Here is a 16,666-nt window from a genome sequence, read left to right as displayed (position 1 = left end):
CCACATCCTATTCACCAAGTTCTATTTTATCTGCACAATCAGAATGGATTTCAGGAAACAAAATGCTTCTTCTGTGCAGCCTGAACGATGTTATAGTTAATCGTCGTCACTTGTCTTCACTTACCCCACCCCACTGCCCTGCTCACGGTTGTGAAGAATATTTCTACATTATGAATGGTCTGTATCAACATTAAGAAAAAGTGGTCAGAATAGGCCAGTATCTATCTGGACTGTCCCTGGATCAAGTGACCTCTCTTCTTTAAGTTCTCAAGGCTCTTAGCCTGGCTCAAGGTTGTCCTCTGAACTAGCCAGATGTTTAACTGAGAATCAATCACAGTCAGTCCACCATTTGAAAAATAAGACTTCAGAGCCATCATGCCCCAAAAGGGCAACTAGACATTCCATTTTGGAGACTGCAACCTTGGTTTCAGGAGCCATTTATTGCCTAGCTCCTATATCTTGGTTTCTAACACTGCATCCAAGACCAAAATAATGCAACCAAGGCCTGCCTGAGTCTTTTCCTGTTGACTGATCAAAAGTATTCTGCTTTATAAAGCCTTTAAGGATAAATGGACTCTTGATAAAATGATTCTTCTTTTTAGAGTTATTAATTTCATGCTACTGTGATAGTTTTTTTTTCCATAAACACTAATGTCTTCTTATTTAATGTTTGATGCATGTTCCCCAATGGATCATTTGAGTTAATAGGAAGCAAACACAGGTGTGGCAAAATCAGGTGTGACTAGCCTATTGTGTTTTTAATATTTGGTTGGGAGCCACCCAGAGTGGCTGGGGAAACCCAGCCAGATGGGTGGGGTATAAATAATAAATTTATTATTATTATTATTATTATTATTATTGCACTCCAGATTACAGCGCCTACCACCCCTGAGAATTGGCTTACCTGGAGGTCCTCTGTTTAAAAGAAAGGACTATAAAATGGGCCCAAGTCAACCTGCAAATGGAAAGGGCTTTGAATTTTATGGAACCGTTATAATAACAACATATGCCCTCTGATTCCTCTGGACGCAGGAAGGGCCAGAGCTCAGTGCGTCTGCTTTGCATGTCAATGCCGCCAGGTTCAAACTCCCAGACAGGTAGTGGATTCCAGGCTGGAAAAGGCTTCCTGTCTGAAACTATGGGCAGCTGCTGCCAGCCTGTGTAGACATTACTCCGCTAGATGTGACTTGGTCTAAGGCACTTTGCTCTGTCAGACTGAAGTAAATAGGACAGGATATTAGGTGCTGGTTGTCTTAGACTGAAACACGAGGAATAAGCCCCAAAGGGTCTAAGCTTACTAACTTCTTTTAAGCTGTCTTGTAGGCGAGTTCACAAAAGTTACTACGGTAGGCTGAAAAATAAAAACTTCCAGAGAAAAGAAACCTCATCCCCTGTGGTCAGCATAGAAACATAGGCTAGTAGGCTCTCAGTAGGGTAGTAAAAAGAAAATAAATTTGCCTTCTCCCAAGTGGATCCATCGGTTGCCTGCAAGGAATTCCTGGCTGGTTGCTAAATGCAAGGTTTCTAGCCTTTTGCTTAATGAGCACAGCATCATAGAAGCCAAGTCAGAAATTTAACTTGATTCTTCAAAGGCAATTTAGCCAGCCAAAATCTCCCTTCTCCTTTTCTCAAAGATCAGAAGTGCCAGATAACATCAAGGACGGTTCTGCTTAATGGAGAACATCTGCGCAAACCCTTTTGCTTTTGACTCCACCACCTTCCCTCTCAAATCAATCTGGTTTTTTGGCGTGTGTTCCCCCCCCCCCCCACAAGGTGCCCAAATAACCTTTTCTGGAGCCAACCTTGTGGCGCCCCCTGCCGGTCAGGGCACAGACTCCCAAAGCAAGAGTCCAGAATGGGCAGCAAATGGTAAAGCTAAAAAGCCTCAGCGGAGTGCAGGGCACGAAACACGGCGTCTTGCGACCTCTCCTTTCTCCTCCCCATCCCGAAGAGCTCTGCTCTGCTCCGATATGTTCCCTCAGTCACAAAGAGGAACCCGCCACACAAACCAAGGACGGGAGGGCGCACAGCGTTACCCGCTTCACCACGCAACATCCGCGGCCAGAGACCGCTCCTCGCGCAACGCTCCCGACGGCTTTTCGTTCACAGACCCGCACCTTCCCGGCCCGCACCTCCTTCCTCCGCCCCGTCGAGAGCAGGTTTGCACTGGGAACGCCAAGTTTCCTTTCAAAACGAGAGCCCCCCGCCCCGCCCAGCGCGCTCGTTTACCTGGCAACGAAATCCAAGCTTGCAACCCTAGCGAACTCCGTGGGGCTTCTTCGAGCGTGAACACTCGCACGACCGAGCGATCCTCGGAAGGGCTACTCACGAGTAAACCCCGCGGAAATCTACCGGGCTTGCCTTGCGAGTAATCAAAGAAGGTAACTGAAATGATCCGACGCCACTTCCCGCGAAGAATACCCACGAGCAGCCGCCCTCCCCAGGCCCCCGGGAAATTGTCTGCATTGCAGGGGGTTGGACTAGATGACCCTCCGGGGCACCTTCCCACTCTACCATTCTCTAATCCCAATTATGTATTGAGACAGGGGTACTAACTTGTTACTCACCCCAGGGGAAGCAGCACCATAGCGGGGCCCGCGCCGCGTGGTCGTCGACGAAGGGCAGATCCGACGGCAGCTGCGGAGAGCCCCGGGGGCAGCCCCGACAGTAGCAACGGCGGCACTTGCCGGACCTCCCCGCTCATAAAGCGCCCGGCGGGGATCCTCGCGAGGCTCCGGGGGTGGAAGGGTAGAGGCGGCTGCTCCTTCGACGGCGCGAGCGGCGCAAGGCGTCGTCCGATGCTGTCCGGAGCTGGATCAGCGGGGCGCGAGCGGCAGCGCAGGGCCAGGGTCGCCCGCAGCAGGTCCCGGCGGGAGGCGGCAGCGAGGCTGCTGCATGTGCGAGCGGCCAGTTGTTGCTGCTGCTGCTGCGGTTGTCGCTCCTCCTCCGCCCCCGAGGGTGAAACTGGAGCCGGCGGACTCCTTTCTCGCCCCTCCCTCTGGGCTCGCCCACCGCGCAGGGAAGCCGCCCACAGGGGCGGCCTGGCCCGCCCTCCTGCTCCGCCTCCGCCTCCGAGGTAGTTAGAGACCTCCCTCCCTCCCTCCGGCTAGGAGCGAGTGACGTCTGCCTTTTGTGCCCGTCGCGGGCCGGCTGCCTTCTTCCCCGGGAGAACCGACGAGGGCGGAAGACCGGGCATCTCATCTCGCACACGTGCAGCCAGCGCGCCCGCGGGCTTCAAACGTGCTGCGGGTTGCGGAGTAGGGTTGCCCCGTTTCAGGGCGTGAAGGAAACTTTCGCGGGGAGGGGTAGCCTTCTCCCCAGAGAAGGAGGCGGGGGGGGAGAGAAGACCACCAACACATCCAGATTCAGATACTTAGCTGTCATTTAAAAAGAAAGTCAATCAGACATTTAAAAAGAAAGTCAATCAGACATCAGGGCTTTGGCGCTGGCCAGAGGGCACCGTTGCTAAGGACACTTGATCGCGGTTGCTAGGCAATCGGAGGATGGGATGCTGGCCTGACATTCCTACCTGGAGTCCCTTCCAGAGCACCAGGAGAAGCTGGATGGATGGATTGGGGGGGCATGTTTGTTAAAGCGCCTTCCTCCCAAGTGTGCTGCTTTCTTTACAGAATGAAGCACAGTTGACTGGTTTCGATACGTTTTACTTTTCCAAAGTAACCCCCTGGAAATAAACGAGGTTTCCTTCTTACTGGCATTGCCTCTGATTTTCCATAACAGATTGGCTTTCTGTGGTGGATGCTTTAGTTGAGATTCCAGCATTGCAGGGGGTTGGGCTAGATGACCCTCAAGGTCCCTTCTACCTCTACAATTCTATGATTCTATGTCCTGCCCACAACCACTACTGGACTGCTTGTCATCAATGGGGTGTTATTTATTTATTTATTTATTTATATACAGAGAGAGATGTGTGTACTTAGGAGGGTGGGTAAGAATAATGCAAAATGAATTGGCAAATGCACCAATAAAATAATGAAATACCTTACAAGTTAACATTCCTAAAGCCTGTACTTTAACACAAGGGGGTTTTGTTTTGTTTTTTTGAGGTGGACAAAATGTTTTGCGTGTGTATACGTGTTTTGCTGAGAGTTTGGAAACTGCACAGGCTTGCTGTATATTCTTGTTTTTCCACCCAGGAGCTCAAGCTTGCTTGTGTTTCCCCCCACTCCCCACTCTAATATTTGCAACAGCCCTGTGAGGTAGGCTGGATTAAGTTAATATATGTATAAGCAGCAGGTCTCATCACTCAGTAGATTGTGGGATGTGGGAATGCAGGCAGCCCAGGAAATCCAGCTGACGTCCCTGGGAAGCAGTCCTGTTTTCCCCTTGTCTTATGTGGTAGGTGGAGAGATGGTAGAGCATGAAACTCTTAATCTGGGGGATGTGAGTTCGAGCCCCACGTTGGGTGAGCTACTCCTGCATTGAAAGGGGTTGGACTGGAAAATCCTTGTGGTCGCTTCCAGCCCTATGATTCTACGTATGGTGGTGGAAACTCTTACGTCTTGCCCCACTCCAGCCCTGCCAGGTGCCCCCCTTTAGCTCCCAGACTCCAGCCCAGCATCTCAGGATCAGGGGCTCAGGAGAGGGTGCAGTCATACCTCCTCTCTCCCACCCTCACATCCCCTCTTGCCCAGGCCCCTGAGATGGAGCCAGGGCACCAATTTAGCGTCAAAGGAAGGAGCATAAACTGGCATAAACTGACTTTTTTGTCTGCTTGCACAGGTAAATATAATGTGAATGACATGCATAAAGGTAAATGCCCTTTTGACCCCGCATTAGTGTTAGAGAAGAGATAATGGAAATTGGGAATCTAGTGAAATCTCCCGTCTTCTTTCACCCAGTTATTCAGCTTTTTGTTCACTTGTTAGATAAAGTATCTGTTTCCCAGCTCCCCTGCATAGATATTAATTTCTGTCAACAAGGAGAGCTGTTCCCAATTATTTTGTTACTTGAAAAATTCCAGCCCTCTGAGTATCATGAGAATCCTTAGTCTGTGCGTAGTTGATTGTGATTTGATGGCAATGCCTATTTAGTCCAGTCAATTATAGTTGGCATCTATGAGGATTCCATAAATCTCATTACTTGGCCCTATTTTATGCTTTTAAACATACCAGCCACCTAACAGCTCTAAATCTTACATTGGACACTTGATACAGATCACTCTGGAATATAGCTGTTATGGAGGAGGAGGAGAAGAAGAAAAAGAAAAAGAAAAAGAAGAGGAGGAGGAGGAGGAGGAGGAGGAGGAGGAGGAGGAGGAGGAGGAGGAGGAGGAGGAGGAGTTTGGATTTGATATCCCGCTTTATCACTACCCGAAGGCGTCTCAAAGCGGCTAACATTCTCCCTTCCCTTTCTCCCCCACAACAAACACTCTGTGAGGTGGATGGGGCTGAGAGACTTCAGAGAAGTGTGACTAGCCCAAGGTCACCCAGCAGCTGCATGTGGAGGAGTGGAGACGCGAACCCGGTCCCCCAGATTACAAGTCTACCACTCTTAACCACTACACCACACTGGAGAAAATCACACATTATTTTGAGATTTCATAGAATCGTAGAATTGTAGAACTGTAGAGTTGGAAGGGACCCCCAAGGGTAATCTAGTCCAACCCCTTGCAATGCAGGAATCTCAATTAAAGCATCCATCATAGATGGACAAGGACCTCCAGACACTTTTTATATGATTTGGGCATCATTTCCAGGACAACCCTGGAAATCCAATCACAAGGCTGGCAAATCTGGAGTTATACTTGATATCTGATAACGTTGATAGTCTTAGACTTTGTTAAAATATGTGCAACTACTCATTCTATGTGCCTATTTTATAATTTTGTTTTTCATCTTTCAATTTTTGTCTGTTACATTTGTTCTATCTGATTTATATACAGTGGTACCTTGGGTTACAGATGCTTTGGGTTACAAACTCCACTAACCAGGAATTGGTTGCTCCAGGTTAAGAACTTTGCCTCAGGATAAGAACAGAAATTGTGCACCAGCAACGCAGCGGCAGCAAGAGGCCCCATTAGTGAAAGGACACCTCTAAGTTAAGAACAGTTTCAGGTTAAGAACGGACCTCCAGAACGAATTAAGTTATTAACCCGAGGTACCACTGTACATTATAAAATGAAATAATAATAAAAAAACCTTTGCCAAAAAACCCGTGGGTGGACCTAGGGTTGGTGGAATCAATTAATAACCTGGTCTTTACTGGTCTTTTTGATCTCAGTAATAGTTATCTGATGAAAGATAACTTTATTGGTGAGACAAAACATTTGAATTCAATAAATCTGAACGAGCTTTTGCAAGTCAGAACATCTTTGATCTGACACCATTATGCTTATGGGTCCTTGTGAGGGAAAAGAATCAGAATGGGGCAGTTTTATTAATCTGATACTCTTATGACAGAGTTTCCCACATTTGAGACTCCAGCTGTTTTTGGACTACAACTCGCATCATCCCTAGCCAGCAAGGACCAGTAGTCAGGGATGATGGCAATTGTAGTCCAAAAACAGCTGCTGCGTGTTATTGTCTTTTACCCTCTACAAGCTAAATAAAAAAATTCCTTCAGTAGCACCTTAAAGACCAACTAAGTTTTTATTTTGGTATGAGCTTTCGTGTGCATGCACACTTCTTCAGATACACTTGAAACAGAAGTGTCAGACCCTATATATATACAGAGGGTGGTGGGGGTGGGTGGGAATGGGTGATGGGCTGATGGGAGTGGAAAACTACAGGTGGGCAGCATCGAAATCAGATTGATTATATTCTCTGCAGCCAAAGATGGAGAAGCTCTATACAGTCAGCAAAAACAAGACCTGGAGCTGACTGTGGCTCAGATCACCAGCTTCTTATAGCAAAATTCCAGCTTAAACTGAAGAAAATAGGAAAAACTACTGGGCCAGTAAGACACAATCTAAATCAAATCCCTTATGAATACACAGTGGAAGTGAGGAACACGTTTAAGGGTTTAGATTTGGTGGACAGAGTGCCTGAAGAACTATGGATGGAGGCTCGTAACATTATACAGGAGGTAGCAACAAAAACCATCCCAAGGAAAAGGAAATGCAAGAAAGCAAAGTGGCTGTCCAATGAGGCCTTACAAATAGCGGGGGAGAGGAGGCAAGCAAAATGCAAGGGAGATAGGGAAAGATACAGGAAACTGAATGCAGTTTTCCAAAAAATAGCAAGGAGAGACAAGAGGGCCTTCTTAAACGAGCAATGCAAAGAAATAGAGGAAAACAATAGAATGGGGAAAACCAGAGATCTGTTCAAGAAAATTGGAGATATGAAAGGAACATTTCGTACAAAGATTACCATAATAAAGGACAAAAGTGGTAAGGACCTAACAGAAGCAGAAGACATCAAGAAGAGGTGGCAAGAATACATAGAGGAATTATACCAGAAAGATATGGAGGTCTTGAGATATGGAGGTCTCGTACACCCCAGGTAGTGTGGTTTCTGACCTTGAGCCAGACATCCTGGAGAGTGAAGTCAAATGGTGCTAATAACAAGGCCAGGGGAAGTGATGATATTCCAGCTGAACGATTTAAAATTTTAAAAGATGATGCTGTTAAGGTGCTACACTCAATATGCCAGCAAGTTTGGAAAACTCAGCAGTGGCCAGAGGTTTGGAGAATATCAGTTTACATCCCAATCCCAAAGAAGGGCAGCGCCAAAGACTGCTCCAACTACCGCACAATTGCGCTCATTTCACAGGCTAGCAAAGTTATGCTTAAAATTCTACAAGGCAGGCTTAGGCAGTATGTGGACCGAGAACTCCCATAAGTGCCAGCTGGATTTCGAAGAGGCAGAGGAATCAGAGACCAAATTGCAAACATGTGCTGGATTATGGAGAAAGCTAGAGAGTTCCAGAAAAACATCTATTTCTGCAAAAGCCTTTGACTGTGTCAACCACAGCAAACTATGGCAAGTTCTTAAAGAAATGGGAGTGCCTGATCACCTCATGTGTCTCCTGAAAAATTTCTATGTGGGACAAGAAGCTACAGTTAGAACTGGACATGGAATAATCAAGGTTGTATATTGTCTCCCTGCTTATTTAACTTATATGCAGAATTCATCATGCGAAAGGCTGGACTGGATGAATCCCAAGCTGGAATTAAGATTGCCGGAAGAAATATCAACAACCTCAAATATGCTGATGCCACAACCTTGATGGCAGAAAGCGAGGAGGAATTATTAAAGAACTTTTTAATGAGGGTGAAAGAGAAGAGCGCAAAATATGGTCTGAAGCTCAACATCAAAAAAACCAAGATCATGGCCACTGGTCCCGTCACCTCCTGGCAAATAGAAGGGGAAGAAATGGAGGCAGTGAGAGGTTTTACTCTCTTGGGATCCATGATCTCTGCAGATGGTGACAGCAGTCACGAAATTAAAAGACACCTGCTTCTTGGGAGAAAAGCAATGACAAACCTAGACAGCATCTTAAAAAGCTTGCTGACAAAGGTCTGTGTAGTTGAAGCTACCGTATACTTTTCCCAGTGGTGATGTATGGAAATGAGAGCTGGACCATAAAGAAGGCTGATCGCCGAAGAATTGATGCTTTTGAATTATGGTGCTGGAGGAGACTCTTGAGAGTCCCATGGACTGCAAGAAGATCAAACCTATCCATTCTGAAGGAAATCAGCCCTGAGTGCTCACTGGAAGGACAGATCCTGAAGCTGAGGCTCCAATACTTTGGCCACTTCATGAGAAGAGAAGACTCCCTGGAAAAGACCTTGATGTTGGGAAAGATGGAGGGCACAAGGAGAAGGGGACGACAGAGAACGAGATGGTTGGACAGTGTTCTTGAAGCTGCGAACATGAGTTTGACCAAACTGCAGGAGGCAGTGGAAGACAGGAGTGCCTGGCGTGCTCTGGTCCATGGGGTCACGAAGAGTCGGACACGACTAAACCACTAAACAACAACAATGGTTGAATGTCTCATCCAGAGAAGCTTCTGCTTGTTGCCTTGAAGAGCCTCCCATTTTCCCCATCCTGGAAGCACATTAGTAAAGGAGGATGGTTGACTCCTGGGATAGCTCAGTCAGAATAACACTAATTTCAGGGTCCTGGGTTCAAGTCCCACTTGAGCAAAAAAAAAACCCTGCATTTCTGACCCTTGTGATCCCTCCCAACACTAGGATTCCTCCTGTTTTTCCAGGGTTTTCTTGCTGCAGTGAACGGTGAGGGAGGACCATCCTCTGGGTACCAGGACATTAATATTATCCTGGTATCTTGATATTTTCTCTCCTCTTGGCAAAGTAGGAAAAGTCAAGAGCATTTCTGCGTTCCTTGTGCTCCTTAAAGCCACTTCAGTGAATGGAATTTAATATGTATGCAAAGCATTTATCTCTTCCCCCACCAGTTCATTGTTAGCTCTTAAAATACTAAACCTATGCCAATACAGATCCACGCTCTTCAGATTAATACATTTACAGTATAAGCACTTCCCTGTCATCAGAGTTGTCAGCTGTTTCTGACATGTTGCTGCAGGGCTATCTAGTTTATGTCAGAAAACTAACTGATGTGCTCTAGGTGAAGCAGATGCAATATCCCCCCCCCCCCCGGAAAGCATAATGACATAAACAAAGTAATCCTATACTGCATGGGTGGGGGAGGGCGGCCAGAGATACACCACTGCTAAAGGCAACGAGAGCTCAGCCCATGGCAGGAAAGGAAAATGTGGCAGAAATATATTTTTAAAAAGATTCTGCTAAAATACCAGTCACACCTCCAGCATCCTTGTACCCAGTACCCAGACATGGAGGGACCCAGCCCACTTTGGATAATCTGTGGGAGTGGCACAGCGCCCCCATCAAAGGAGTCCTAGTGTTGCCCTAGTATTGCAGGCAACACACACACACAGCTCCCAACAAGCGACCCCAGGAAGAGGTCCAAGACCCCAAATGCCATACCTCGCCCTCATGCAGAAGGATCCAGCCTCAAGGGCCAATCACCTTCCCCCTGGCAATCCACAGCCTCTGGGCTTCTTTTCCTCCTAGCAGTCCAGCCCTCTACAAAAAACGATTGGGCGTGATTTCAACACACAGTATTAAAGGTGGGCTGTAGAACACAGCCTAGTTTCAGGCATATTGACTGATAACACTTCAGTACTGCTTACAGTATCAAGAAGTATGGATTTCCAAACGAGATCCAGTGACTGAAAAATTACGGATTTCACATGATTCTGTAAAGATTATCCCTAAACTTTAAGCCAGGAGAGACTTAATGAAGAAAGTTCTGTCAGCAGGATGAGGTCCACGGCCAGCCACACAAGAGCATAAAGCAAACACGTTAGCACAGGGCCGGCTCTAGGTATAGTCCTGGTGGCGCGGGGTGCTAGGGCTGGTAGGTGGGACGCTGCGCAGCAAAGCCGCGCGGAAGCCATGCTGTGTGCTGCGAGGGCGGGGGCGCCGGAGCGATCTCCGCGCCTCAGCGCCAGGGCGCCCGACCTGCTCAAGACTGCCCTGCATTAGCAGTTGAATCAAACAAAATATTCTGGTTCTCTTTGGAGCTCAATATTCAAAATTTGCAGGCCACACTTGTCAAATGATGAACAAGGACATGTGTACTACTGACCCTGAGTGTTGAGTAACCATGCAATGAGAATCCAAAGAAGGCATTTGCTTATGGGCCAGACTTAGGCAACTTACCCAAGGTAACCTTGGGAGTGCCATGCCTTGTTTTCTGGCACTGCATTGGTGTAACCAGAATGGCATCTCTACCCAAGTACCTGCTGTGTATTTGTTGTGGGTTGTCAGGGTTGTACTACCAGGATCCGTTTCCATGATAGTTTCTGTGCTGCTTTCCTGCTCTGCTTCCTGAGGGTGGGCTCCCCATGGACATCACACCAGGTGGGTCCCTGCTCTGGTCCAGCTGGACTCTTCTTGCATTCTTAAGGAGCCTGCTCATTCCTGTTGACCCTTGGGTTGATCCAGTAAGGCTCGTCTGGTTTTCTGAGTTAGTAATCTAACAACTCAACCCTAGTATTTTATTTATTTTTGATTTAAAAAACCTGATAAAAGCTAAGGAGTGTGAATAAAGCAAAAAAGTGAGCATATGTCTATAAAACCTACTCTACCGGTACTAGACAGAAAGAATACCATCCAGTAGATATATGAATGGTGAATTCTGTTACATTTTTTCTCACATCCTCAATCAAAATGATTAATGAATTAATCAACTAATTATTGTTACATCTCTCTCTCTCACGTCCTCAGGCTCCGTCCCTTATGACATACCTCTTGGCTGTAAACTTGTGTGGTTTTGTAATCTCTTATTTAACCATAACTCTCATTTTTGAAAGCAAATTAAGTATATGTTCATAAATAAGCCCAGTTCAATTCAGTGGGACCTAAACAGATATAGGAGTCATAGCTAAGGCTGCTGATTACATGCACACTTACCTAGGAACAAGGGACTTTGAACTCAAAGGGACTTATTTATAAATAGGCACCTGCAAAATTACACAGTAAGTGAATTTTATAGGTGGTCTCAAGTGAAGCTATACTTGGAGTAGACTAACTGAAATCAATGCACTTAAGTCATGACTTACTTAAATCTATTGATTTCAACGGATCTATTCTGAGTATGACTTACATACGGACCAATTGTTTCATGTCCTTTGCCATTAAAACTCCAAACTCTAAACCATTTCAGACTTCTTATCATACTGCAATTTATAACATGCTGCTCTTAATTTCCTGCAATGATACAGCATATCTGGCTTAAACATGTGGAACAAATGGACTCTGAAATATTAAGATTCCTTTGAGATAGCTGAACAGTTTATTCATTGCATTTTCCACACTCCACTCAATCACTGCAGATAATTCTTCACTACCTAGGGTTAGAAGGAAGTAACTCCAAATGCACATACTTTATCTACTAGCAGGGCCGGCCTGATACATTTTGGTACCTGAGGCAACCCCCTCCCCTGGCCACGGAAAAAGGCCTACATCAGGAATAAACAGCAGCAGGGGATGGAAGATCTACGTTGGGGGGCAAGGGTGGGAGGAGACCAGCAGCACCTTGTATTCACCAAGAGGTTGCTTTTGAGGCTGAGGAGGAAGATCCAGTCTTCAGGGGGCAATGCATTCCTTGGAGACTGGATCTGCTGCCCCTGTGAATCCTGCCTCCCTAGGTAATCTCCTCACCTTTCCTCAAGGCTGTGTGCATGGTTTTCCACCCTCATTTTATCCTCACTGTTGGAAGCCACCCAGAGTGGCTGGGGAAACCCAGCCAAATGGGAGGGGTATAAATAATAATAATAATAATTATGTCACAACAACCTGAAATAGGTTGTTCCTGAGAGAAAGAGTAACTGCGCAAAGATCATCAAGTGAAGTTCATGGTCAAGTGAGGATTTGAACCCAGATCTCCCCAGTCCTAGCCCAAAATTGTAACAACTACACCAAATGTTTTGCTCGTGAGGGATTTGAACCAGCAGCCTTCTAAACTTTAACTGACAAGGATACTTAGCATTTGAGTAGCTCCTTTTTTAGGGTTCAGACTGCTTCACAATCATAATATTTTGGCCTTATGACTATGCTGTAAGATTATGGAGAAAGCTAGAGAGTTCCAGAAAAACATCTACTTCTGCTTCATTGACTACCGGTATGCAAAAGCATTTGACTGTGTCGACCACAGCAAACTCGGGCAAGTTTTAAAGAAATGGGGGTGCCTGATCACCTCATCTGTCTCCTGAGAAATCTCTATGTGGGACTAGAAGCTACAGTTAGAACTGGATATGGAATAACTGATTGGTTCAAAATTGGGAAAGGAGTATGACAAGGCTGTATATTGTCTCCCTGCTTATTTAACTTATATGCAGAATTCATCATGTGAAAGGCTGGACTGGATGAATCCCAAGCCGGAATTAAGATTGCTAGAAGAAATATCAACAACCTCAGATATGCTGATGACACAACCTTGATGGCAGAAAGTGAGGAGGAATTAAAAACCTTTTAATGAGGGTGAAATAGGAGAGCGCAAAATATGGTCTGAAGCTCAAAAAAACCAAGATCATGGCCACTGGTCCCATCACCTCCTGGCAAGTAGAAGGGGAAGAAATGGAGGCAGTGAGAGATTTTACTTTCTTGGGCTCCTTGATCACTGCAGATAGTGACAGCAGTCATGAAATTAAAAGACGTCTGCTTCTCGGGAGAAAAGTAATGACAAACCTAGACAGCATCTTAAAAAGCAGAGACATCATCTTGCCGACAAAGGTCCGTAAAGTTAAAGCTATAGTTTTCCCAGTAATGATGTATAGAAGTGAGAGCTGGACCATAAAGAAGGCTAATCGCCGAAGAATTGATGCTTTTGAATTATGGTGCTGGAGGAGACTCTTGAGAGTCTCATGGACTGCAAGAAGATCAAACCTATCCATTCTGAAGGAAATCAGCCCTGAGTGCTCACTGGAAGGACAGATCCTGAAGCTGGCCACCTCATGAGAAAAGAAGACTCCCTGGAAAAGACCCTGATGTTGGGAAAGATTGAGGGCACTAGGAGAAGGGGACGACAGAGGACAAGATGGTTGGACAGTGTTCTCGAAGCTACGAACATGAGTTTGACCAAACTGCAGGAGGCAGTGGAAGACAGGAGTGCCTGGCGTGCTCTGGTCCATGGGGTCACGAAGAGTCAGACACGACTAAACAACAAAGTTAGAAAATAAACCATGGTAAACACACTTGCCCCATCAAACTAAATTAGACTTCTGAGAAACATGCCCAGGAATGTGCCCTCAGTTACAATACTATGCTGTGTCTGCAAAGTGTTGTCTGGTGACAGTTTCAAGTCATCACCTGGTCAGATTAATCACTGAACACTCTCACAACAATGCAAAGTAAAGAAACAAGCCTCTCAAGAATTGTCTTATTGAAAAGTACACAAAAGAGGAAAGTACAAATGTACTGTACATAGAAACACATTAAAGTGCACAAGATTTTTTAAAAAAGCATCACGGGTAAAGGAATTCGCAACAAAGTTCAATTGATGTGTCTGTAACCTGGAAAGGAGGTCATGTGAGAGAAAAGAGCCAGTTTGAATTTTGGCCATTTGAATTTGGGCAAAGATTTCTTTGGGGCTTGCTGGCAAGAAGCAGCTGTATGTGTATCAGGGGGTTTGTGAATGCTGCTGTTGTTATTTTGGAATTGATGCTACTAGTGCAACTGACTGCCATATATTCCTCCTTGCTTCCCACCTGCTCTTTCTGTATACGTCCAGTATTTTTGCATTGCGAGGAAACTGGCACTGGAAAGCTGCCTTGGAACTTCTTAGCGCTCAGGGAGCAGGAAACAACGCAACACACTTCTCTGAGACAGCAAACTCCCGGGGAAAGAGAGCAGAAAGAGGAACGGAGAAAATCACTGCCAGCGTCCTGGCTTTCTCTTTTCTCAAATGCAGTCCCCTTCTATGGAGTGCACAAGCCAGGCAGGGACGTCACTTTTCTCAAAACTGTTTCAGAACTAACAGCACAAACCTAACCATACCTATGTACCCAGAAATAAGTCCAGCTGAATCCAGAGGGGCTTCCGCCAAAGCAAACGGCGTTAGGATTACAAACGGCGCCCTTTGATATCCTTTTTCTTTTTAATGCCCACAAGTATAAAGTCCAGCAAACATAAACAGTAATTGTAGGCATTAATATTAGTACTAATAAATATGCTGCCATGCTGAAATTCTATACCCACATGAAGTTACTCATTAAAAAAGCAATTATTTTTGAAAGATTTGTGGAGCACTTCAGCACCTGCTAATGAACATGGTTACGCAGGTGGAGCCTGCTTTCCTGCAATCAGTAAACATAATCCTTTTCTAATAAAAGTAGGGAAGGAAGTATAGATTAGGTGTGTGTAGAAAAAGCTTAACAACGTAAGATGGGCCGTGCCTACAACTTTTTAGTCAAATTATACATACACCCTCACACATTTTTTGTGTCACCCATCTTATCCACATGCACACAAACACTCACATTAAAAAAACAACAACACCCTGAGTTTTGAAAGGGGCAAAAAAGCTTATTCCCTCCCCAATCTTGCTTTCTTTATGCTGGTTCACAGCCCCCAAACAACGCTGTTTAGAATATATTTCTTCTTTGCTGCGGGTGATCCATACTAATCAGGGTTCATGTAGTTCATATTATGTTTGGTTCCTGACAATGTGGCTATGACCAAATAAAGCTCTCACATGCACGGAGGGGGGGGGGAGAGATGGTCCTTGTTGCCAAGGCAACTGGAAGATGCTCCCCATCTTCTTGTGCTCGCAGATCCATTGCCTGCCCATGCTGCACAGCAAGACTTTTGCCCGAATTCCACTCTAGCTACATGCAGTTCTGCATGACTAGATTTAGCAGAATATGAATGGCAAGGAGTAGTTGGATGATTATCCCTGACACTGACATACGTAGGAATAACATTATATAGCAACTCATTATCAATCTGTGATTAGGTCGCATGCAATGTCGCCCAAGGTCCACTCTCTTACAAACTCTTTTGTACCCTTTCACAGATATGGAAAATAAAAAAAGGAGGGACTATCTCAGGGCAGGGAAGGACTCAGGAAAAGCAAAAAAACATCTATTTGGGTTTAACACTAATGCTTCTGGGGAAGAATCAAACTTAGTATTGCCTATAAATTCTTATGAAATTGCCTACAGTCCAATAATTGGTTGGTTTCTTCAAAGAAAGATCCAATTTCTTGGCTCTTATTGCTTCTCTGTACTCTTTTCTTTTCTGCTACCTATCCTTGAACTTCCCTAGTTTTTTGGATCTCTCCCAAGAGTTTATCATCCACAAAGTTACTTCTGTCCCAAGAGCCTATGTGAAGTTGTATTCCCAGCATCTAATTTGACAACATTCCCTTCCATCACAGAAGTTGGAGCACAAACTTTCTGATAGCCTTGCTCCAGGGCAGTTGTGATTGTCATGAATATTTTGTGTCATACCACCAGCTTAGCCAATTGTGTTAAAAGGTTCACAAACACAATAAGACAAGAGGGAAACTTTGAAGGGGAGGAGCTATGCCTGGTTTAAAAGAGAGCTAGTGTACAGTACTTGATAGCAGGTTCCATGCGATCTGCATATTCTCCATTTGCTGAAGAAGCATGAAATGAGGTTCAACCCTGGAGATCTCATCCTGCTTCATTTGGAGAATTATGTTATCGTTTATATGTGCAATGAGACTGGGGTGACCGACAAGCACTTGGCAGTTCTCTGTATTAACATTACGCTGCCTTTAGTTAAAACCATTTAATCAATTGCATCACCTTCATTTCAACATACTGGCTTGGTCTCAACATTCTCCGAGTACTGGTTCAAGGAGCTGTTGCACTGGAGTAAAGGCAAAAATAATGGCTCCATAATATGAAATCCAGTGCAATGGATGCAGAAGCTTGCTGTGCAACTAGAAGTGTTGGGGCTACATCAATCTGCTATACAACCAGCCAGCAGAACTAGTATACCGCCTAGTAGTATACTGCCCTAGTATGCTAGTGCAACTATGTACCGCCAAGTGACTTTAACTTAGCATGATGCTGAACTCCCCCCATTGGCTTCTTCTTCTGATGCTCTGTACTGACTTGTAACTCCAGTCACACACACACACACACACACACACACACACACACAAACAAACACACACCACGGAGTACTCTT

At 45.4% G+C, this 16,666-nt stretch overlaps 1 protein-coding gene across 3 annotated transcripts in view; it reads right to left on the bottom strand.

The window, feature by feature from the left end:
• The window catches only part of SEMA5A (semaphorin 5A), a 127,873-nt gene extending 124,956 nt beyond the window's left edge, over window positions 1-2,917 (bottom strand). For 2 of the 3 annotated variants that reach the window (XM_035101278.2, XM_035101279.2), the window contains exon 1: window positions 2,568-2,917. The gene's annotated coding sequence lies outside the window, so the exon portion shown is untranslated. The other variant, XM_060278165.1, reaches the window with a different exon arrangement.
• Between the last annotated feature and the right edge of the window lie 13,749 nt (window positions 2,918-16,666).

The sequence above is a fragment of the Zootoca vivipara genome, chromosome 8 (genome assembly GCF_963506605.1).
Source record: "Zootoca vivipara chromosome 8, rZooViv1.1, whole genome shotgun sequence".
NCBI lineage: Eukaryota > Metazoa > Chordata > Lepidosauria > Squamata > Lacertidae > Zootoca > Zootoca vivipara.
The sequence above is the reverse complement of the archived record's forward strand: the minus strand, read 5'-3'. Positions and strand labels throughout refer to the sequence as shown.